General features: G+C 37.1%; 1 protein-coding gene across 9 annotated transcripts in view; it reads left to right on the top strand.

Moving 5' to 3' along the window:
- Positions 1-26480, top strand: part of LRFN5 (leucine rich repeat and fibronectin type III domain containing 5) — a gene marked incomplete at its 3' end in the record, with an annotated part of 299325 nt that overhangs the window by 129833 nt on the left and 143012 nt on the right. For all 9 annotated transcript variants that reach the window (XM_080658210.1, XM_080658212.1, XM_080658211.1 and 6 more), the window contains one exon: positions 17131-17306. The remainder of the gene's footprint in view (positions 1-17130; positions 17307-26480) is intronic.

Raw genomic sequence — 26480 nt, 5'->3', positions numbered from 1 at the left:
CTGCTGACGGGCACCTAGGCTGTTTCCAAATCTTAGCTATTGTAAATTGTGCTGCTATGAACATAGGGGTGCATATATCCTTTCTGATTGCTGTTTCTGGTTTCTTAGGATATATTCCTAGGAGTGGGATTACTGGGTCAAATGGGAGTTCCATTTTCAGTTTTTTGAGGAAACTCCATACTGTTCTCCACAGTGGCTGCACCAGTCTGCATTCCCACCAGCAGTGCACGAGGGTTCCTTTTTCTCCGCATCCTCGCCAACACTTGTCGTTTGTTGATTTGTTGATGATAGCCATTCTGACAGGTGTGAGATGGAATCGCATTGTCATTTTGATTTGCATCTCTCGGATAATAAGTGACTTTGAGCATGTTATGAAGCTATTGTATTAATGTAGGTGAGAGGTAGTGAAATACTGAATTACAATAAAGCTAATGAGTGCAAATACAGCTGGATACTAAGGACATTGAAAGAAGAGAACTTGATTGATTAGGTAAGAAAATAATCATCTTAATATTAAGTGTTCACTCCCATTAAATTATTGTAGTAATTAAAAAGTAGAGTTATTGATGCATGTTAGAACACCAGCACGTATTTTAATAAAATAATCTCAAAAATGGTAACTTTAAGCCAACATCAATAGGAATATATGCACATTTTGAAATTCTCTGTAACTTTTATTTTTGTATTAATATATATTTTCTGTTCAGCTTATTCATTTTTGATATGCTGAAATAAATTTAAACATATATTGCCCTTAGCTCCAAAATAAATTGAAAAAGCATACATAAATGATTTACCAATTTGGCTTCTATGAATTGAATTTCCATTTTATTTCTTATTGCTCACATCTTTTATAGTACTGTCACTTTTCTTCTTTATTAACCTGACTTGGTTGAAGTTTCTTGTGCCTGAGTAACTTTCTCTATAAATGTGATAAATTGAATTGAGTGGAAAGAGACTTATGAGAAGTCATAGATTCTTTAGTGTCTTATTTTATCTACTACCCAATAGTGGCATAGACTTGTGCAAGTGACTTTTTATATTTAGGCCTGAGAAATTAAATCAATAATAGGACTACCTGCCTTGTAAGAATATTTTGAAGGCCAAACTAATTAAGTTGTATGGAAAAGCTTTGAAAAATGTAGAGTGCCCAATGAAAATATTAAATTGGCTTTTATTTTATTCTGAGCTCAGTTACACCTATGCAGAACCGTTTGACTAATGCATGTAATCCATCTAAAGACAATTACAGTGTGCTCTTCCTTAGAGTCTTAAAGTTTACAGATCTAGTAGCACTTAAAAGAAAGTTCAAATGAACACTTTTTTTTTAGAGTTATAAAAATATTATAGTTCCAAGCATCAAAAATCACAAACTTGAATATACTGGAAAAATAATTAAAACTATATTCCCCTCACACATGTGTATTGAAGTAGGAATACACTACTTATAGGTAGTGTCCTAGGAGTTGAGGTGAATTTCTCATTTATAGGTAGTCTTAAAATTTATCATTATATATTCAGTAATGATGCATACACTTATCTATTTACCTCATCACTTTGTAAGAGGCTTCTCTAAGCAGAGTCATACTCTGCAAGTGCTGGAAAGCCATTTTCCTTTTGCAGAAGGGCCTGCTAAAACCTGACTGTCTTATTAGAGGCAGCCCCATAAGAAATTAAGATATTAGCATTAGAAGGCATCTTCATGACCATCTCATCCAACCATAAGTCTTACAGAGAATGTTATCTTTGATATCCATATAGAATAAACCCATCAGCAAATAGCAAATTCAGTGCCTCCAGCTCATCCTTTTGTGTGCCTATTCAACTAGCATGTTCTTAATGTAAAAATAAAGTCTTCCTGCAATCTTATCCTTTATTCCAAATCGTTTTCTGGCTTTAACACTTATTCTTCCTACCCCTTAAACATTACATTTGAAGAAATCTTCCCTCTATCTTACCTCTTTCCCAAGATATAATTTCCTGTTTTATTTTTCAGCAGTTTTTCATTTGCAGTGGTAGGGGTTGGCTGTACTTGCCTTGGAAGTCTGTCCTAGGCATGTCCCACCAGAATTCAGGATGAGACACCCTGTAGTTTAGATGCAATTCAGTAAGAACCAAATAATTCACTGAAACTGTTAAACATATTGTCTGGATGTTTCTTTTCTATTGATGAATGTTGAGACTGCAACCCTGAAACTGTTAACCCTTAGGATCATGGACACAATTAATACCTTAAGTGCATTTCATGTAAACTGCCTTTAAAGATGTATCCTTCAACTTACCATTTAATAGTTTCGTTTCTGAATCTAAGCATCTTTAGCTGTGGCTGTGTTATATTTCATTTTGACAGTCTTGGTCCATCTATTAAACCTATGGAGACACTTTTAAATCCCAGGTTTATGTCAGTCACAGTGTGAAGGATTTAATAAGCACTGTTTCTTATATCCTCTTGCAAGACAATGTTAAAATGCTGAACAAGAAAAGACCAAGGACAGCAGGGTTGCTGTCTAATGAAATAATGTATCTGAAAGTGCTTTGCAAACACTATTTTATATTCATCTTTGGTTCTGCATCTTTCCTTCTTTTATACATACTACTTTACAATCTGACCTTATGAGAATTTCTTCCTATACAGTCTTCATGGTTTCCTAACTTTCTTTCCAATAACCTCTTTGTCATCAAAATCATTTCTAATTGCATCGTATGGATTTTACTTTCAGAACTTCTCTTTTTGAGTCATCTTTTCTCTCAGAAACTTTATCCTCACAAAGTAAATTCTCTGAATATTTCACTATATTATTTTCCTTTATTTGCTTTTAAAAATATTTAATTTGTATTTCTTTTAATTAATTTATTTATTTTAATAAATCTTTATTGTTCAGATTATTACACTTGTTCCTCTTTTTTCCCCCATAGCTCCCCTCCACCCGGTTCCCACCGATTCCTGCCCTTACCCACCCACTATCCTCCTCCATAGGTGTATGATTTTTGTCCAGTCTCTTCCTGCATCCCCCACGCCCACTTCCCCCTGAGAATTGTCAGTCCACTCCCTTTCTGTGCCCCTGATTCTATTATATTCACCAGTTTATTCTGTTGATCAGATTTTTTATTCACTTGATTTTTAGATTCACTTGTTGATAGATATGTATTTGTTGTCACTTTGTTGTTCATAATTTTTATCTTTACCTTTTTCTTCTTCTTCCTCTTCTTAAAGAATACCCTTCAGCATTTCATATAATACTGGTTTGGTGGTGATGAACTCCTTTAGCTTTTTCTTATCTGTGAAGCTCTTTATTTGCCCTTCAATTCTGAATGATAGCTTTGCTGGGTAGAGTAATCTTGGTTGTAGGTTCTTGCTATTCATCACTTTGAATATTTCTTGCCACTCCCTTCTGGCCTGCATAGTTTCTGTTGAGAAATCAGCTGACAGTCATATGGGTGCTCCCTTGTAGGTAACTAACTGTTTTTCTCTTGCTGCTTTTAATATTCTCCCTTTGTCTTTTGCCCTTGGCATTTTAATTATGATGTGCCTTGGTGTGGTCCTCTTTGGATTCCTCTTGTATGGGGTTCTGTGCGCTTCCTCAACTTGTAAGTCTATTTCTTTCACCAGGTAGGGGAAGTTTTCTGTCATTATTTCTTCAAATAGGTTTTCAGTATCTTGCTCTCTCTCTTCATCTAGCACCCATATAATTCGGATGTTGGTATGCTTAAAGTTATCCCAGAGGCCCCTTACACTACCTTCATATTTTTGTATTCTTTTTTCTTTTTGCTTTTCCAGTTGGGTGTTTTTTGCTTCTTTATATTTCAAATCTTTGACTTGATTCTTGGGATCCTCAAGTCTGCTGTTGGATCTCTGTATATTATTCATTATTTCAGTCAATGTATGCTTAATTTCTAATTGGTACTTTTTCATATCCTTGAGGGTATCACTAAATTTCTCAGAGGTTTCTAGAAGATTCTTGAGTAACCTTGTAACCGTGGTTCTGAACTCTATATCCAGTAGTTTGCTTTCCCCCATTTCTGTCATTTGTGACCTGTTTCTTTGTCTCTGCATTTTGGTTGCTTCCCTGTGTTGATAGAGTAGCTTTGTGTGCTAGGTGTCCTATAGGGCCCAGTCGCTCAGCCTCCCCAATTACCTGAGGTGGACACTCTTGGTGCACCCCTTTGTGGGCTGTGTGCACAGTCTTGTTGTAGTTAAGCCTTGACTGTTGTTGGTATCACTGGGAGCATTTGACCTCCAGGCCAATTGGCTGTGAGGATCAGTTGTGTCTACGCTGGGAGAACTTCTATGCTGGAGACACCCTTATGGGGCAAGACTTGCTTCAGTGGGGCTTTGGCGCTCACTGAGTCTTCCCCCTGAGTGTGTCTCCTATGGATGTGAAGAGTTGTAATCTGGATGGTCCCACTCTGTCCACTGGGTACACTGGCTCTTGGATCTCCAAGGAGGTGCAAAGTCAGCCACTGCCTGAGGCCACCCAGCAGGAGCTATGGAGAGATCTGCAGATTCCTCTTCTTTGTTTGAGGTTTGACAGTGCCCAGATGAGGACCATCTGTGAAGCAATGCAAACTGCTGTCCAGCCTTGGGCCTTCTTTTGGAGGCTCTGGGGCTCTCTGACCGAGCTGCAGTTTGTTGGGTTTTATATTGCAAAAGGCCAGGCCATTCATATGCAAAAGCCTCTGTGCACAGCTTGGGTGGGGTTGTAAATTGGGTAGGGCGGGGTCTCAGGGAATCACCAGGGCGGAGCAAACAGCAATGGCTGCCCATCATCCCTTGCCCTGAAAAGGTCTCCAGTTCTCTGTGTCCCGCTGCACTGTGCAGGAACAATGATCGCTGCAATCACCTCTGAGGGAAAGCTGCTCTCGTGTTCTGGCCCGATGCCAGACAGTCCAGTTTCTCCCCATATGCGTCTGGGTCCCGTGAGTCTTGCCCAGAACTGGAGTTCAGATCAGTTGGGAGCTTGTATCTCCCTCCTGATTGAAAAAGACAACAGCATACCCAGTTGCCTGACGGTTTCCACATGCGCGCCTCCATACCTCCACACTTCTGCACCTCTGACCTCCTTCCAGTCTCAGTGCACTTTTCTTTTTCCTTCTAGTTGTATAATTTCCACTCAGCCAGCCTTCCCGTGGTTCTGGATGATGTCCGTTTTGTCTTTTAGTTGTTGTTTTGATGTGGTTGTGCAAGGCAGCAAGTTCAGGTGTTTACCTATGCTGCCATCTTGGTTCCTCCTAATTTGTATTTCTTGAGTGTCTGTTATAGGTAGCTGAGTGTGCTTGATGCTGTAGGGCATGGAGTTACCCATGGGATGTTCCTGGACTTCAAAGAGCTTATAGGCAGACAGAAGAGCTTAGGCACATGATATACCATTAGTGATTCATTATAAATGTGATATCTCCAACTCCGTTCTCTTAGGTCTTCCCTGTAGTTATAAAGGTGACTTTAAACTTCCCCCTCCTCCTACTCCCACAAAAGAAGTAATCCTTGTGCTTCTAGATATTTTCTACACCCATATTACCTATTAGTGTGTTCCCAGTGGTTCCAACTCCCAGTCTCCATGTGGTTCTTGTTTATCTGAAGTTGCTACAAATTATTGTTGTAACTCACTGTGAATCCAGCTGACAACTGCTCAACCCTTGTCCAGGACCCACAGTGTAGTGTTTAACTCATTGGCTAATGTATACGTTCTAGTGCTCTAGAGTGGCCATTGGAGCATGTTCTCTCTGTTTCCCTCTCTGGATAGATGGGTGGATGGCTCGATATAAAGGTATACTTATTTATATAGTGTTCTATATATTCAGGTGGGTGCACACATTAGAAAAATCTGCTTTATACATATGTGCATAGACTAGATGTTGCTAATATAAAATACTGGAGGCCTGGTGCATGAAATCCATGCACAGGGTGGGGGGTCCCTCAGCCCAGCCTGCAATGACGCCAGCGTCCCATGCCCTGGCCTCTGGCCAGAGGCCCTCCCTCCATGCAGCCAGGGTGAGTGACGCTGGGCTCATTGCCAGGGGCAACCATGAGCCCAACGTCCCGCTCCCCAGCCTCTGGCCAGAGGCCCCTCCGTCTGTGCGGCTGGGGCGCAGGATGCTGGGCCTCTGGCTCCTCCCTCCACGCGGTCATGTCACTGGATGCTGTGCTCGCGCTGCCGGGACGATGCTGCCAGCATCTCCCCGCACCCCCTGCCACCGCTATGGGAGCCTCCTTTGTTGTGGAGTGATGGTTAATTTGCATATTACTCTTTTATTAGATAGGATAGCTATTTCTAATATACTGTGCATATAGTATGCTTTTTGTGTGAGTTCAATTTGTGTACATTATAAATGCATTTGTTTGGATTTATACATTTTAAGTAAATTTTATTTTTATTATAATTTATTAAGAATTTTTATCTGAGTTTAAAATAATGAATTTTAAAAAATAAACTACCGCTACCACAACAAAAACACAGAAGGACTCCTATCCACACTACTAAGCATTTTCTCTCACTCTCTTAAATCACCTTGCATTTCCCAGGCACCAGAAATCCGCATTTTCTCTTTTTTACCTAAAAAAGGAAAGGGTATCAGTGAAGAGCAGGTAAAGATTCAACTCCACCTCAGCATGGCAGGGTACACAGCAGTTCATACCACATTTTTCTGTCCCTTATAAGGGTGCCACTGATGCACTCCAATACCTAAAGCAAGCAGTAAGTCAGTCTTTTTTATTGACTATTGGACTTTAGCTCTTTCTGAGGTGTTTTTTTGTTTTTGTTTTTGTTTTTGGTAAGGTACACTGCATTACAGATGTAGTTTGAAAACCACCAAATTATTCATTGAAAATGTAAAACTTGGTGTTCTGGATATTCCTTTACAATTAATGAATGCTGAGAGTACAGCCCTGGAATTGTTGACTCCCAGGGGTCACCTTAAGGTGCATGATGTACCATTATCTAGATTGACTGCAGTTGTGAGAAATAACAGAGATCTCCATATACCCTACACCTAGTGTCTTTCAATGGTAACATCTTGTATAACTGTAGCACAATAGCTCATAACACAATTAAAAAACTGAACTTATTTGGATTTTACCAGTTTTACATATATTTGTGTGGGTATATATTTATTTTTCTAAATTTTATCACATATGTAGGTATGTATGAAAGTCAAAATTCAGGATAGTTCTATCAGAATGATACCTCCTGCTACCTTTTATAGCCACAACCACCTCCCTATTCTATCCCTAACTCCTATCTAGTATATATAATTTTAAAAGAAGAAATGCACCCATGTATTAGTTGTGTAATGAATATTAATAAACAAATGGTACACACACTTCCTCATCTGCATATTAAGAAACTAGAGGCCCGATGCACAAAAATTTGTGCAAGAGTAGGCCTTCCTTCCCACAGCTGCTGGCACCAGCTTCCCTCAGGCACCCGGGACCCGGGCTTCCCTCCTCCCGCCACCAGCAGGCACCTGGGACCCAGGTTGGCTTCTCTCAGGCTGCCTTCAGGCACCCGGAACCGGGGCTGGCTTCCCTCCAGGCCCGGCTTCATCAGGAAAGGCATCTGGAATGATATTCAGAAGACATCCGGTCTAATTTGCATATTACACTTTTATTATTATAGATTGATTTGGATTCCACACATTTATGCATGAATAAGAAGTCAGAATTTCATGTTTTGAAACTCTACTGTATTTGAAAAATTATTATGTTTAGAGAAGGTACAGTATAACAGTTCCTAAATGAAATTATTTCTAATTTCACCTGCAAGTGATGAAGTTGTGGAGGAAAAGAAGAAAGGAAGGGAGGGAAGGGGGCTGGAGAGAGAAGACAAGAGGTGGAGGAAAGGGAGGGAAAGAGGGATGAAATGGGGGAATGGGAAAGAAGAAGCCAGGAAGGAAGGAAAGAAGAGCCAGTGAAAAAGAAAAGAAACACTGTATTCTCTTTTAATTGAAAAGGTTATTACCAAGGTGACACACTGACATGCAGATTAGGGTGACCATAATAACTGTCTACTGACTTTTTCCAGTTCACTGAAATGAGCAGGGAAGCTGCATTTTATTTTTCCCTGCATTCAAATGAACAGAACAGGACTGGCATCTACCTAATAAAAGAGTAACATGCTAATTGACTGTACCTTCATGATGCCCACCAGCCATTCAGGAGTGAGTATGCAAATTAACCCAACAAAAATGGCAGGCTAACTTGCATACGCAGGTGCCGAGTGGCCGGAAGGGCGTCGTTGCCATGGTGATGACACAGGCATTCTGCACCATCCCAGCCGCTCTGGGCCTCTGGGCAACTGGGAAGGTGGAAAGGTGGCTCCGACCAGAGCAAAGACAGTGCCAGTAGCCAGCGGAAGGAAGGCCCCTTCTTGCATGAATCTTCATGCATGGAGCCTCTAGCATTGTCGTAACAGACCAGCAGCCAGAACAGGCAGAAAGAAGTAAAAGAATAATTCTCTCATTTCACCAAGGGATGCAAATGTGGAAGGAACCACCAAAGTCCAAAGTGAGCAAGAGAATCCCAGACAGAAAGATCTCCAGGGGCCTAGAAATCTGTCACTATGGGTCTTTGCTAACATGCCCAGAGATTAGAGTGGATGGTGCCGCTTGGTGGGGCTCCTGCGGTGAAGGAGCCTTCTTCATTCACCCTTGGTGAGGGAACTCACCCAATTGTGGTCATGCAGCCGGATTCCTGGACAGAGGGCAGTGGCTTCCACGTGACTGAGCAGATGTGAGACACCTGTGGTGACCTAAGAGTGGGTGTTGGATTGCGCAGCCCTCTACCAGGGCCAGTGAGGAGCTGACACCTACCTGATACCCCAGACCCCCGGAGCTGCTGCGGATTCCCACCAGCCATGTGTGTACTGTTCATTCAGCCTGTCTCCACACGGCCCCAAGTAAGAGCTTAAGATACGGCCTTTTCGTTGGTCCTGGGAGCCCCTCTTTTGTCCTTCCACAGTCCTGGTCACTAAATGTTTATGCACATCAGCCTAAAAAGAACTTCTGGCTGTGCAAGGGTCCCTACAATATTTTCTGCTTCAAGTCTCCCTTTGAGATCTGCCCTGAGCACAAAATTGTGGTAATTTTTCACCTAAAAAGAATTTTAAATGCCACCAATTGAGCAAGATGCTGATTCATTATTTATCAGCCCTATTCCTTGTACTGGGCTTTTGGCTCAGAGCTGGGGAAACAGAATAGCTGGGCTCAATAGAATAGCTGGTTTCCTGAGTTTGTTTCTCTAAAACCCTAGGTTCATAAATACCCAGAGGCAAACCCTTACATGGAAGGTGAATACTTAGGGATGCGACTTAATGTCAGGACAGCCCTGGGGCAGCTCTCAAAGGCTGAAGTGGAGCATTAGGAAGGCATTCAGAGGCAGGTAATGGGTATAAATATGAGACTGAATTAGGGGGGGGGTGGGGTCATGCTGGCCCTGATGTCTAAAAGGCTGGCTAAGATCTTGTGTCTGAAGAGAGTCTTCTCATTTTATTTATTGGTAATAAATAAAATGCTTACTGTTGTAGCTATGATATGTAACCCACTCCTCTTGAAATATAAGATCTCTGATATGAATATTTCATGTCTGTAAAGTGACGGATCCCACCAGCAAAGGAGCTATTGCTTTCCTTGAGGTAATTTTTCCTTTTGCTCCCCACTGCTGACGGTACAGCTTCATAAATAATTTCTTTTGCTGAAGGAAGAGAAAGTGTTTTCTATAAACTCATTATCTGGGGTTGTTTATAGCTGTTGGAAGGACAAAGTCTTCCTTAGTCCCTCAATGTGTGAGGGCAGTGCAGACTTGATTGTACAAAATATGTTTTGTAAATGCTGTACTGCTCACCTGCAAATAAACTTGGTAGCAAAAACACTTAAAAAAAAGATATGCCAATCAAACTTGTATCTTGGAAGAAAAACATGTTTCCAGAACTTAGCACTTCAAGGAAATTTCAAGAAAAATTTTAACTGAGTAAATTTATATAGTGAATGATTTATATATTAAAATTTTATTACTATTTATAATATTTTAATTCTGTCATTTAAGAAAATGTTCGTTATGCAAAGAAAAACACTTCATTAGCTCTATAATCTTTAGTTAGGCCTTATTTTACATTTCTCTTAATTTTTTTTTTTAAATATGTTTTTATTGATTTCAGAGGGGGAGGGAGAGATAGAAACATCAATGATGAGAGAGAGTCATTGAGCAATCGACTGCCATCTGCACGCCCCCTACTAGGGATCAAGCTCAAAATCCAGGCAAATCCCCTGACTGGGAATCAACCTGTGACCTCATTGTTCATGAGTCAATGCTTAACCACTGAGCCACACTGGCCAGGCTCAATAAATGCTTTTTATTTATTTTTATTTTTTTAAAAATAAATCTTTATTCAGATTATTACAATTGTTTCTACTTTTTCCCCCCATAGCTCCCCTCCATCCGGTTTCCACCCCACCTTCTGCCCTTACCTCCTCCCCCCACTGTCCTCATCCATAGGTGTATGATTTTTGTCCAGTCTCTTCCTGAACCCCCCATACCCCTTTCCCCCTGAGAATTATCAGTCCACTCCCTTTCTATGCCCCTGATTCTATTATATTCACCAGATTATTCTGTTCCTCAGGTTTGTAATTCACTTGATTTTTAGGTTCACTTGTTGATAGATATGTATTTGTTGTTCATAATTTTTCTCTTTACTTTTTTCTTCTTCCTCTTCTTTAAGAATACCTTTCAGCATTTCATATAGTACTGGTTTGGTGGTGATGAACTCCTTTAGCTTTTTCTTATCTGTGAAGCTCTTTATCTGACCTTCAATTCTGAATGATAGCTTTGCTGGGTAGAGTAATCTTGGTTGTAGGTTCTTGCTATTCATCACATTGAAAATTTCTTGCCACTCCCGTCTGGCCTGCATAGTTTCTGTTGAGAAATCAGCTGACAGTCATATGGGTGCTCCCTTGTAGGTAACTAACTGTTTTTCTCTTGCTGCTTTCAATATTCTCTCTTTGTCTTTTGCTCTTGGCATTTTCATTATGATGTGTCTTGGTGTGGTCCTCTTTGGATTCCTTTTGTTTGGGGTTCTGTGCGCTTCCTGGACTTGTAAGTCTATTTCTTTCACCAGGTGGGGGAAGTTTTCTGTCATTATTTCTTCAAATATGTTTTCAGTATCTTGCTCTCACTCTTCTTCTGGCACCCCCATAATTCTGATGTTGGTACGCTTGAAGTTGTCCCAGAGTCTTCTTACACTATCTTCAACTTTTTGGATTTTTTTTTTTTTTGCTTTTTGCTTTTTCGGTTGAGTGTTTTTTGCTTCTTTGTATTTCAATTCTCTGACTTGATTCTTGTGTTCCTCTAGTCTGTTTTTGGGTCTCTGTATAATATTTTTTTATTTCAGTCAGTGTATGTTTAATTTCTAGTTGGTCCTTTTTCATATCTTCAAGGGTCTCGTTATATTTATCGGCCTTTTCTAGGATATTCTTGAAAAGCCTTATAACCGTGGTTTTGAATTCTATATCCAGTCGTTTGTTTTCCTCCATTTCTTTCGTTTGTGATCTGTTTCTTTGATGCCACATTTTCACGGCTTCCCTGAGTTGGTAGGGTAAATTTGTGTGCTAGGTTTCCTATATGGCCCAGTGGGTCGGCCTCCCCAGTTAACCTGAGGTGGACACTCTTGGTGCACCCCTTTGTGAACTGTGTGTACAGCCTTGTTGTAATTAAGTCTTGATTGTTGTTGGTATCACTGGGAGGAATTGACCTCCAGGCCCGTTGGCTGTAAGGATCAGCTGCGTCTACGCTGGGAGAAGTTCGGTGCTGGAGACAGCCTTATAGGATTAGACTTGCCAAATTGCAATAGCCTCTGTGCTCAGCCTGGATGGGGTTGAGTCTCAGGGCGGAGCAGACAGTCTTGGCTTCCTGTCAGCCTTGCCCTTGCGCGCACGCGCAGACCTCTGCCTTCCCCGGCTCCTGAGTCTCCGCCCGAGAGTCCAGACTCCCCCCACAAGAGCGTGGGTCCCCAGGGGCTCACCTGGAACCGGGGTTCAGTGCAGTCAGAACTGGGGCCTAGGACAGTCAGGAGCCTCCGACTCCCTTCCACTAGGGAAAGCCTGTGGCAATCTCCGCAGCCTTTGTGCGCACTGGCACGCGCGCTCCTTCAGACCTCTGCCTTCCCTGGCTCCCGAGTCTCCGCCCGAGAGTCCAGACTCCCCCCGTAAGAGCGTGGGTCTCCAGGGGCTCGCCCGGAACTGGGGTTTAGTGCAGTCAGAACTGAGGTTCAGTGCGGTCGGGGGCTTCCTTCCCCCTTCCGCCAGAGAAAGTCAGCCAGGCTCTCAGCCGCCCTTCCTCTCTGCGCGCACAAAGACCCTTTGCTGTACCTCCAATTCTCTGTGAGCTTTTCTCTTTCCTTCTAGTTGTAGAATTTTCACTCAGCCAGCTTTCCTGTGGTTCTGGATGGTGTCCGTTCTGTCTTTTAGTTGTAGTTTTGAAATTGTTGTGCGGGGCAGCAGTTTAGGTGCTTACCTATGCCGCCATCTTGGTTTCTCCTCTCCTCTCTTAATTTTTTATTAGAATTTTGCAACCAAATTTAGTAAGTAGGATTTTTTTGTAATTAAAGTTAAATTATGATAGTGCATTTTGTTTCTTCACTAAATCAGTTACTAACTAGTATCTGTTTTGTTATAATGAAAAATATTATTTTTAAATGATCATTATGACATGTAGTGAATAAGTTAGATACTTAATAACATTTCAAAGTCAACCTCACCTCTACTTATCCTCTGTCCCTCTCAAAAAAGCCCTTCACCTTGGGTTGTATCTTATTGAAATATACCCATCATTTAAAGTTATTTTCTTGAGTTGTTTAATGGGAAATTACAAAGGCAGTAATAGAAATTTTCAGGTCACCAAGAATTATGTTTTATTTAACTGCTGAATGCTTGCTATTAGAGGAAAGGCTGATTAGTTGTTTTCATTTACACTGTGACATTTACATTAAGCAATGAATGCTCTAGTGGTGCGTTAATTTATTTATCATAGGATTCTGGATGTATATAATAATTTGTAAACATTTTCCTATATTTGAGTGTATAATATTACATTTGTATTCAAATGCATTTCCGTATTCAATCATATGAATCTCTCTGAATATTTATGCATTTTAAAAACTCAATGTGAAATTATTTTATTCTATATTTCTTCCCTAAATGTTTTTAAGTTATTCCTCTTTTAAACAAACAATAAACAAACAAACATATTTTATCAATTTTTAGAGAGAGAGGTAATGAGAGGGAGAGAGAAAAACATCTACGAGAAAGGGAAACATCAATTGGCTGCCTCCACAGTGTGTCCAGCTGGACCCCAGCAGCAAGTTAACCTACCAGTTGGAGCATCTGACCCCTGTTGGTCAGTGCACATCATAGAAACTGGTCCAACGGTCGAATGAATGGTCTGACACTTAGCATATTAAGCTTTTATTATATAGGATGACTATTAAGTAAATGAGTTGCATTGAAACAGCTGGCTTTTTGCATCATGGACATCAAATATCTGCATTATTAAATGTTTAATTTTAATCATTTTCACACAAAGTAAATATAATTAAAGACTACTGTACAATACCTCCTTCATGTTATTTATTTTGTACCATTAGAGATAAGATGGAGAGAGATTGGTAATGATACCATTTGGTGGATTCATAATTGTTCAATCGCTATGGATCTTTAAATTGAAGGAAATATTTAAGATCATGTTACTTTTATCTTTGGATATTTCAAGGATTTCCTTTGTGTTCAATGGGTTAAAACTCAGGGCAACCTTAGAAAAAGCTTCCTGAGGGAAACAAAATGATTGCATGTCTACAAAGAATAAAGCACCATGATTAGTACTTTTAGATATTATGCCTTGAAATAATTACAGCTTTTTGTAATATTATTGCTGGTTTTTTTTTATTTTAAAAGAAAAACTGAGTGATATGATCATTGCTATGATTCTACCAAGGTTTATAAGATGTTAACGTCCTGCTTTTGCTGATAGTGAAATTGGGATCAAAGTACAGACAGTCCCTGACTTATGATATCCAACTTAAATTTTTCGACTGTATGATGTGTGAAAGTGATTCCATTCAGTAGAAACTGTGCTTTAAATTTTGAATGTTGATCTTTTCCTGGGCTAGTGATATGTGGTATAATACTCTCCCATGATTCTGGACATTGGCAATGAGCCACAGCTTCCACCCAGCCAGGCAATCATGAGGGTAAACAACCAATACTCTACAGTGTTTTCATTGTTTAGATGATTTTTCCCAATTGTAGGCTAATGGAAGTGTTCTGAACACATTTAAGGTAGGCTAGGTTAAGCTATGTTGTTCATAGGTTAGGTGCATTAAATGTATTTTCAACTTAAATTATGTGATTTTTGGGACATAACCCCTTGAAAGTAGAGGAGCATCTGTATATGTCTAGACAACTGATGAATACTTAGCAAAGACAGAAGGGAAGAAAGTTCTATTAGGGACTGGAAGAGGTCATGAGTTCCAGTTTTATGAAAGATATTCTGTAATAACTTCCAGAGCTTTGCCAGTTTCCCGAGTCCTTTCAGAGTTTAGTATTGTCATTCAGGATAATCATTAGAGGGAGAACCACATTTCTTGGGAATACATGTACATACAAATTAACTGTTGCCAAATTTTCTACGACTGTGGAAGAAGGCGAACATATCAACCTGGAATTAAGAAATCTATCAGAATTTCTTATGAGATGTTTTATTTCAGCCTACTATCAAGAAGAAAAGGAAACACTGGAAAAAATTTGTTCTAATTCCAATCTAACTGTTTTTGGCATTACACTGGTCAAAATATATGGACTAAAAAAAGCACCTTATTAAGTTTCTTTACTATAGAATTTGTAATGTTTTTCTGAAATCTTACATCATAAGATATAAGAGCATTGCTTTGTAGTCAGATAGACCTAGGTGAAAACCCCAGCTTTGTCAACTACGAGCTATATTACCTTGCCAAAGGTTAGTTGAAATATTTCTACTCCTGCCTCTTATACCAGTATATAGATATGTAATTTATCTCATTTTATTATTGAGAGGATTGACTTAGATAATACATATTTTCTTAGTTGGCACACATTAAGTGCTTAATAAAGGTATTATAATAAAAAGGAAATGTTATCATTAATAAATAATGTAACCATACATAAAAAGAACTTTCTCTGGGAAATTGGAATTTAGATAGGATTATAATAGTTACTATACTCAAGCTAAAATAAATACATGTAAACACTGCTGTTCATCAATCCTTTTTTGTTGTTGTTAGGATAATTATAGGAAATATTTATATTTTGCTATCATAATGCAATAATATAAAGCATCATTATAAATTCAAATTTACTCTTGCTTTACACTATCTCTTCACTACAGAAAAGAGGACATAATTGGAGTTTCAAAAACAATGAGGCTTCTTGTTCTAAACATTTTACTTCTAGGAATTTATTATACATATATTCACTAATAGATACATGTATATTGACATTGGTTAAATCACTTTATAATAAAAAGCCTAAAAAGTTTTTAATTTTCAATTGGAACACATGAGCAGATTGTGTTATATGCATATGAGAAATATTTACTGATACAATGGATGGGGTTGCTAATAGAAGTCAGAAATGGAATGATCTCCATGATGTGTTAAATGAAAGGCATAAGACAAACAGGGTACTGTATTCTTAGATATGTGTAAAAATCTATACACACATACTTTTATGTATGTATGAAATACTTCTTAGAGGACATTCTGAAATGTGAAATTAGTTCTTTCTGAAAGGAATGTGTCTTGCTTTGGAGGAAAATTTACTTTCAGATTTCTTGTATTTTTAGCATGCATGTAAAATTAGTTTAAAATATTCATAGAAAGAAATAAATGACAAGGCAAACAATAGCTGTCTCAGAGTGGTTAGTGTATGATTGCTTTATATTTGTATGTGTATGTCATGAGTTATTCTATAATTTTTTAATAAATATATTTTATAATATAAAATTTAAAAAGATCATTTGTTGACACATTTTAAAGATGATTTGAAATGAAGTATAATTTACTTTTATTTAACTTTACTATTAATCTATACATTGATGTTTAGCATTTCTGAATAATTTCAGTGTAAACTTAGGCAATAGCTTAACTTTCTTTTTAAATTAAGACCTAATTATTGGATACCTCAGGACGTTATAATCACCCTTTTAAATTTTGACTCTGTAAGTTCATTCAGACATCTTTACAAATGAAAAGAGCAGGGACAATAAATCTAACCTGAGTTATCTTTGTATCATCTTATACATGTTTTATTGTTAACTTTGAAATTGCATTATTCCTCACTTTTGCTTCTGTAGATGAAATAAGTCATAGCTTAGTACAATTACAATGTTTTTATTCATTTCAAGAACATTTTTATAAATTCAGCTCATTTCTGCAGTAAGAATGATAATGGTTGAGTATCTAATGATCTTGGGGGTGGCGTAAATATCGTGTCACAAAGAGTTAGGTCTATTATTATTTAGATTGACATGGAACCCTCAGAAATAGATAGAAATCAATAATCTGACAGAAAGTTAAAATATAAGTGGCATAGCTGTGTATTTTCTTCATAGACTTATGTGTTGAAATAAATAATTTATCTATTGAAGAAAAAGCAGGCAATGCGATATAAGACTATTAGCTTCATGAGGGCAGGATTTAAGAGCTTCATTTCAGTGATATATCCCCAAGGTCATGTATCTGGTGCATAGAAGGTGATGATTATACATTTGTTGACTAAGGAAATTTTTTAACATTCGCTTGCAAGTTGAATTAATGGAAATACTATAAATAAAATTGAACTACATATCTGTTGATTGTTTAAACTATTTTCAGTTATGAGATAAGAAGACTCCTTTAAAAATGAAAAACAGAATGCGACATATCTATTGAAATCAGAGCATACATATTGCACATTCCTCTGGAAAGCCTCATTATGCAAATCAATTTAAATTCCATTTAGTGATATTCCTGATATAGTTTGAGGTTGATCACACAGTTAACAGCAACTATATTTATCAAAGATACTTCCTAAACATATTTTGATACACCTTTTTTGTGCTTGTCTCCTCTGAAGAGTCCCTGTAACCATTCAGCCAGGTGTTGGGAAGCCATGCAGTAGCTGAGCACCCTTACTTCTGACACCAGCCTCAGATTCAGTTTTGGAGATGCTTTCACCCTGTCGGTCTTCTGCAGCAGCCAGGCAGAGTGCTGACTCCTTCACAGCAGTGAGGAACTCTTCAGGCTCCAGAAGTAAGTTAATTGCCTTCAGTTTGATCATTGCCAATGGGAACTCCTTCCAGTTAAAAAGAATGTTCTAATTGTTGCTGACTTCAGTAGTTGAAAATAATTCATTGCTAATTGTGTTCCAAAGCTAAATTTATACAGGGTGTCCCAAAAAATGTGTATACACTTTCACAGCTGTGAGCTCAATTTTGAAAATCAAATGTATTTTAATAAACACTGCCTTTATAATTATTCAAAGTGTGTGTATACATTTTTGGTACACCCCATATTTCTTAATGATAAATAATAAACTATAGAACTATTGGTTTTTTGATGAAAAAGTGCATACCAACTACTTACATAGTGTTATTTATTTCTAGTAAAATTATTGGCAGGAAAAAAATGGATTTGCTAGTATATAAAAAAAAAGCCTCACAGCCTTACTTATTCTACCATCAGAAATAGCAGAAGCAAGCTAATTTTTACTCAACATCGGCTATGTTCTAGAAATTCTGCTAAGTGTTTGAGCATATATTGCCTATGCTGGGAAACAATCCTTTGAGTGAACAGTTGCTGACTTGAAAAGGAATTCTGTACATTTTGCTAATTGAACACCAGATAATGACAAAGACTAGTCACATATGTATCTTATGCCTTGTGTTACTATAGAATCAAAAATGGAATTTTCTGTAATGAATTCTCTTTCTACATTTTAACATCCTATTGTATCTAAACATTCTCTATCCAACTCATGACATACTGCAATATAATGATAATTAGAAAATGTACAGTATATTTTAAATGTTTTGTGTCTAGAATAAAAAACAGGCAATATCTTCCCCCAAAAAAACACATAGAAGAGGTTTACTAAAAAACCTTACAAATTAATGTACAAATTAAAACCAGCATTATTCACTGTTATTTTTTTTATCATCTTTCTGGAGATACAAAATATACATTTTTTATGTCTATGACCTATATCTTTATGGAATTTTCTGTTTTTTTAGGATTGTTTCACAATGCATTGCCATAATTTATATTTGCAGCTTTGAGGAATAGACAGGGGAAATATTAAAATACTAATGTTTGCACGTGAGTAAACAGATGCAGAATGAACAAGTATTTTATCAAAGTACCTTGACTAATGATTTGTAAAGATGAGATAAAATCCTTGGCCTTTTGATTCATAAAAATCAAGCACTCACCCTGGCTGGTGTGGCTTGGTTGTAGTGTCATCCTATACAGGTTGCAGGTCTGATTCAGTCAGGGCACATACCTTAGCTGCAGATTCCATCCCCTGTTGGAGTACATACAAGAGGCAACCAGTTGATGCTTCTCTCTCACATTGATGTTTCTCTCTCTCTCTCTTCCTGTCTCTAAAATCAATAAACATATCCTTAGGTGAGTATGAAAAATAATCAAACATTTATTCTATGACTTTGATCTCTTGTGCTACATGGAGATGTGGGGGTGAAACTAGAAATAGAACTTTTCCTGATTGGTTGGATTATTGAGTGACATGTTTCTTTTGTGTCACTGAAGGAGACTTTGTGGCTGCTTAAAAATATTAATACTGAAAAAACAAACAAACCTGAAGAAAAGGGAAATCACATATAGGAAAATAAATGGAAATCAGGAGACAAATTCCAAGCTATATTTATATTTTTGGGCTTTTTAATTACTGGATAAATCAGATAAATGCATTAATTACATGACTATTTATGTTTATAGGATTTGAAAAGTCAAGACAATTTCTCTGGAAAAGTCCTTACTTTCCTGGTTCATACTTATGATTCTATTGTTTTGCCATTTTTATAGTTTACTTAGTTTAAATTTGATATATTTCTTTTTATCCCTCATTCTCCCAAATATTTGATATAGACATCTCTTGCTGCTCTTAGGAATATATTTTTATCAAAATGTCACCACACAGAAAATGCTGTGGGTGAATTTTTATAAAGAGCAAGGTTTGTTATAACTGATATTGTCGTTTGGTAATTAGGGGCTTAGCAATTAAAATTTCCTTGAGAGAAAGGGTAGAAGACACTTAATAACCTTAGTTTATTTTACAGCATATTACAGCTCAGTGTACCAGCACTGAATGTCTATGCCTTTCAGAGAATATAGAGATGGTTGTTTAAGAATTTATTTCTTAATCATGTTGCTATGGATTACATAAGTTTTAAAACAGGCAGCCAGTACGTTTTGCTAGTATGCTCAAAATAATGTGGAAGGACCACTTTTAAGAGATAAATAAAAAGGATATATTAGGTTATATTGAGGTTAATTTATTATAGCTATAACTATAGCATAAAATGATGAGTCTAAGTATGCGGGAGACAGATAAGAAGTCATTATTTTAACATAGGTTTCTTCTATGTATATTTTATTACTTTGTACTCCTTTGGTACGTGCTTTACTCATTTATCTTAAGAATTGCTTTTGTTGCTTAGGTCCTTGAGTTTTTTATTAAATAAAGAAACTTGAGGAAGATAGTCTAGATTTTTCATCTTTTACTTTCCTTAAAGAAATGGAGGGCCCAATCTAAGCCTGGTTGAATTCCACATTTGAAAGACATGGAAATGTATAGGCTTTGTTTCTTAAAAGCATCCACACAAGAGCTCCAGAGATTTTACCTGCCCAAACAATTAGATAATTAATGAATTTTTTGTTTTCTATGAATGAGGCTGACTTTTTAAAAATAAAATATCTGATGTCATGAAATCTCTTACTAAAGGAAATATATTTACTGATATAGATTCCCTTGTGTAAATCATAAGACTTAGTTAATTCAAATACATTTTCATTTACTAATGGCAATAAGGCCAAAGGATTTACTTAATTAACCTGGCCTTAGAAAGCTAAACAGAAATAATTTATATATTGAAAATGTCTCTTCTGAGTTAATGCTTAATTCAATTTTTTTAATTAGCAGTCCATTAGTCTGTAGAAGTAGAATCTTCTTTTCCTTTACTATTTTTTCTTTGGAGTAACATTAGGCTGAAATTCTTTCATGGAATTAATCACCCTGAAAATAGAGAAAGTAAATACATTCCTAATTAGGTTCCCCAAATTTCAAATAGCTCATTGAAAATTCATAGCACATCCATTAAATCCCTTTAAAAATAAATGGAATAGTGGGAACGTTCTTAGAGGAAATAATAAATGGAGAAGTAGTACAATAATGAGGCAATGGGATACCCATTAGTTATTAGGTGCAGGACAGTTGAAGAAGTGGTGGTTGTTATGATAGTTATGTTTCTCACTGTGGCATTTTTAACTAGTCTTGGTCAGAAAATAGTACTTGTGTCTGTTTCTGCTGTTGTTTCTGGTTTAACTAAAGGACTGATGAATTTAAACAATAAACAATAATGTCTGAACAGGAGATGCGTATGCCTGTGTAAGTAGATTCATATATATCTAAAGATAATTTACTATGCACATAATAGCAATGATGATCACTCTTTAAAACTAATATGCCTTCTATATATTAAGGTTTACTTAATGACATTTAATATGTAATATTTAAAATAATTTTATTTTGTTGAAATAAATTTCCTGGTGTTTAAGACTTGTAAATATCAACTCTGATAACATTAGTTGACTTATCATAATTGCAAACATTATTTAATACTTTCAAGTACTTTTTAATAAACATTATTTTTTTGTTCTTATATTATCTCTTTGAGAAACTTTAAAATTATATATGCTGTCAACAAGATCAACTTTTTATGCTTAATATCTTTAGGTATATATTTATATACTTGAAATCATATCAGACACTTGAGCTACAAAAGCAGTTAGAAAATTAGTGTTATCATAATATGCTAACCATGAATACTAAGGTGGTTACATGAATTAGGTTTAGTAATCCCAATTCTAAAAGATAGAACAAAGGGGAAACATGTTATACTATGTAGTACTCTTTAAAAAGCAGAGTGCAAAATTCTTAAAGAAAGCAAAGTTTATAATGACTGTCACGAATGTATGTATTTTGGTTCCAGTTTGATACATCCAATTTCCTAAGTGCCTTAAATTTAACATGTTGCAAACTAAGCACTTGGTTCTCCCTCCAAATATACTCTTTAGACATTTTTGAGCTCAGTATATGACTTCACAATATACCAGATTAAAAAAAAGGAATCATCTTATCACCTCTCTCCCTCATTCCACAAATTCAGTCACCTAATCTGGTCATATTTACCAGATTTGTAAAAAATCTGAAATTCATCCACTTTTTTCCATTCGGGACTATCAGTACCCCGTCCCAAATAATAGAACGTCTCCCCTGGGCTACTCCAGAGGCTCCTAAATGATTATATACACAGAGGCACCTATTCTGTCTACTCTCCATAAGCAGCCAAAGAGAGATTTTTAGAACACAAAATTGAGACGTCATATCTCTCTATAGACAAAGTTCCGTATCATGACTTACATGCTCTTAGGGTTTAGCACTTTTCTAAATGCACCCAACTTATCCCACAATGCTCCCTTCCCTCTCTGCATTCCAGGAACCACAGAAGCCCTTAGGTTCTTCCCTGTCATGTTACCTCACACCTAGGTCTTTGCACCTGTCTGTTTCTCCCTAAGGAGATCATTGCTCTCAACTGGGTTTGGCCTACTATCTCAATAAGCCAGTCACCTCCTGGCGGAAGCCTTCCTTGCTATGCCTGACCGTATTATCTTCTCTTAGCATGTGTAACTATAACTCATTACAATTGTATGTCTCTTTGTGGAGGTGTCTGATAATGTTGACTTCTCTGCCAGATTGTAAGCACTATCCGGTCACAATCCATGTTCATTTTAATCATCATTGAAACTCCTTTTTATATTGAACACAGGCATAGATTATTCTCTCATTCTCTCACTCAGTGTGTGTGTGTGTGTGTGTATCAGGGAAATAAATTTGTAGCAAATAGGAAATGTTGGCACTGGAAAATTACGATTTAAATTTTCCCCTTTCTTTAGTAGCTTACTAGGATAGTTTTTTAGAACTGTCATGACTTTTGTTATGAAGTTCCAAAAACTATGATTCTACTAAAAATAGCCAGACCTCTGTGTTTCTAGAACTAACAGCAAGTAGTGGCATGAAATTCTTCTACTTCTGTATTGATAATGATAAATGTTAAATAAGAATGTTCAAATGTTTAAATATGAATGTCAAACCCAAGACACTGGTTGGTAAAACAGAGGAAGTTTCTATCATGTAAGAAATGAGCATTCTTTTGTTTTTATATGACAAAAGAAAGATTCCAAGGATATCAACTGGAACAAATTTTTTTGCATTTTCCTGTTGTCAAAGTTTGATCCTGTTTACTGCAGTCTTACCATTCATGGTGGGTGTTTATTTTTCCAGTGCCATTAAATTACTATCCTTTCCTCTTTTTAGTCTTAGCACCATTTTCAGGGACTTGTTTTCAGATAGGTGATGGATCAAGACCCTGTGCTTGCTGTTATGAAGCAGGTTCAAATGAAATCAAATGTAATTTTTGTCTAAAAAATAATTATATATCAGTAAGAGAAGAAAGAGTATTACAGAGCAAACAGAATTACCATAGATAAGTAATGATAAAAAGCTGAAAATGGTCATGGGAGTTCAATGGAAAAAAAGGTACTTCCATCTGAGATTATGCAAACATACCTCTTAGTAGAAGTAGACTTGTCTGGACCTCAGAGATAACTTTCAACATTGGGCTGTTGTTAATGTGCTGATGTATTGTGACATTTAGGTAAAAATTTCAGAAGGTAGACGTATAATGTACAGTTCTCCCCAAACCCCTAAGTACTGACACCAAAACTAAAAATGTCTTAGCTGGCAGTACGTGGTGTCGAAAGGCCTCTGCTCTCTCTGCCTACTGTTAGTGTTGGCCCCGTGGGTTGCTAATACTACAGTTCTTACTGTGCAGTGTCCTGGGAAGAGGTCTGAATAAATGCTTTCCCTTAGGAGATAATGATTACATTTAGGCCCAGGAGAGATTGATGTCATGGGGAGAGTACTCCTGGCAGCTGACATCAGATGCATGGAAACAATCTTATTGCAAAGCATTGGCTATGAAACCCATTGGAAAAAATCCAATTTGTACAGACTCAGCCTCAGTTATTATCCCAGTTATGTTGATGAGCAGCCTGTCCCACTGACTGAGCAGTTAACCTCCCTTATACTATTGAGAGTGTCACTAGGCATATTTTAGCATATGTCAGATTTAGAATTTTCTGGGTAAACTGAAACATCTTTCATCAACATAAAACTGAATGTGGGCGATTTTACAGCAAGAAAAACCTTGGCAATACAAAGGCTTCTAAAAGAAAATCCAAGGTTTGCCATATGGAGAAAGTGACAGACTGGAGGAATCTATGTATATTGATCCTAAACACTAACTTAATGTTACGAATGACATATTTGAATGGGAAAGACACCATGAGATTTATAGTTATCACTACATGGGAAGACATGTGAAAAAAAATAGGGACTTTGTAGACATATCCTTACTAGCTAAAAACAATGTAAGAAAACCTATGTTGGATGATACACTTGGATAATACAGTTTTGAAAAGTGCTATGTTGGATGATACACTTGGATAATACAGTTTTGGCCCAGAAGTACTAATGGCTAGAATGTTGAAGAACCTCAGTGGTGTTGAATATATTTTACATTTGAGAGGGGATAAATATAGCACACCATTGGGAATATTGACAAGCAGGAGTTGAGTTATGAGTTAGTCCCAAATGGATTTAGGAATATTTAATATGTCACTGACTTGGCATAAAAACACATTTGCCCCCTCTATACAATAACCTATCAAGCAGATAAGGTTTGTCAACTGAGGAGAAAGCTTTGTTTGTGAATGCACATTTTTTTTTCCCTCTAATGGCTTTCTTGGTGTCTGGCAATTCTAAATCCGTAATAAAACCTTGGCTTTCTTTTTGATCACTTGCATGCAAATATGAATTATGATGCTAAATCCTGAAGCCTTAACATACTGTTTAATATCTGGAAAACAAATAACCTTTTAAAACCTGCTTACTTATTAATGTCATGAAGATAGAGTTCCATTACAGGCACATGAGCACCTCCTAGGTTATTTCAGTGCCTACTACAATAATGATTCTAAAACAGAAATAATCTGCAATTGAAAGCATGCATTTATTATTTATAAAGAAACAGAAAGACAGAGTAAACTGTTTTGTAACAAGAACTCTATACTTAAAATTGAGAATTGAAAAGTAAACACTGACAAATAAAACTATATGTATTTTAATATAATATTTTCATTTTATCAAGGTTATCTTATGAAGTATATTTTTACATTTCTTATGTGCATCTTGAAATAAAACTATAGAATCTCAAAATTTTCATTCAGTGTAATTAAAGAATGACTCAATTATAATGGTTATAGAGATAATAAGAGTGGACCTGTGGCATTCATGGGTTGTATTGGTGTAGTTATATGTGAACACTCCAGCCTGGAAAATAGTATTCAAGTGTGAGTCACATAATAATGGGTCCAGAAGACATTCAACATATAAATTACTTGTTTAGTTCATTCTCTATTCATCATGACATACCAGTAACTTTTATTAAAGTTATAAAGAAATTCTTTATAATTTTTCAGCAGTATTATATTATTATATTATATTATATTATATTATATTATATTAATATATATTTTATTATATTATGTTATATTATGTTATGTTATATTATATTATACTGGAGGTCCGATGCACAAAAATTCATGCAAGAGTAGGCCTTCCTTCCCCCAGCTGCCGGCACTGGCTTCCCTCCAGCACCTGGGACCTGGGCTGCTTCCCTCCTCTGGCCACCCACAGGCTCCTAAGACCCAGGCTGGCTTCCCTCGGGCCGCCCATAGGCACCCGGGACCCAGGCTGGCTTCCCTCCGGCCCCGGCTTCATCAGGAAGAATGTCTGGAATGACGTCTGGAAGACATCTTGTGTAATTAGCATATTACCCTTTTATTATTATATTATATTATATTATATTATATTATATTATATTATATTATTAATTAGTGGCCCAGTGCATGGATTACTGCACATTGCAAGGAAATTAATTAGAAGAAATATTTTAATATCGCTATTCGCCCTTTCTCTATAATAGAAGTGTCAACCAAATTCAGAATCGACAATGACAAATCAAAACACACACATGCGATTGGTGCCAGTGAGAGCTTTATATAAATTGTGCATGCGTGAGTAAACTTAGCCTTTTATATATAGAGAATAAACTTGCTTAATTAGACCTACTTTCTGATTTAGCTAAACTTTTTCCAGCCCAGTGAAGCACCCCAACTTCTCTTTCAGGTAATTGTCAGCAATACAGCAGCAAATGTCAACATGGAGCACATTATTATTGTAGATCATGCAGAGAGAACAAAGGGTAAAATATTTAACTGCAGCAGTGTTTGACTATATTCTGTGCAGTGAGAAACCTGAAGTCATTTAAAAGGTCCACCATTTCTTCCTTCTTTTCAGTCGGGTCAAGTTTCTAAGCTTTCTAAATCTCCATTTCCGGCTAATGAAAAGAAAATAGGATTTTACCAAGTCTCCTATCTACCTATTCCAGGACTTCTGTGAGGATCAAATGAGATGAGGCACAGGAAAATGCGTCACAGATATTTGGTTAAAGTATAAAATGTTTGCACCTGGCTATAGAGCAAGTCGTGTTCCTGGGCTGAAGAAACTCCAAGGAAGCTAGTTGCTAGGGAGAGGAAGCTGAGCGTTGCTATGTGACATCATTACCCGGCACCCACAGCCACCATTTCTGGGCTGGGCCTTGCTTTGGGCCACATTTTGCGCCATGGGGTCTTGGCAGCATTGGCTGCGATTTGGTGGGCTCTCCCTCTGGGATGGTGGTGGGGCCTGTGTCCCACTTGGGGGACGTTGAGTGTTGCTTTGTCAGCGCCAGGTCTGCAGTGCTGTTTTTTTGTAAATGGCCAGTGTGCATCACGCCAGCTCCTGCGTTGAGCATCTGTTCCCTGGTGGTCTGTGTGTGTCACAGCATATTAGAGGGACACAGCATATTAGCCATATATATATATATATATATATATATATATATATATATATATAATTTTTGTTATTTACTATAAATCAGTATCACCAATTTCTAAATATTTTGAGACAAAATCCATATACCAGTATATGACTCATTATGTAGTTGTACAAGGGTATTCATGTAA

The sequence above is a fragment of the Plecotus auritus genome (genome assembly GCF_963455305.1).
Source record: "Plecotus auritus genome assembly, chromosome: 1".
Classification (NCBI taxonomy): Eukaryota; Metazoa; Chordata; class Mammalia; order Chiroptera; family Vespertilionidae; genus Plecotus; species Plecotus auritus.
The sequence above is the reverse complement of the archived record's forward strand: the minus strand, read 5'-3'. Positions and strand labels throughout refer to the sequence as shown.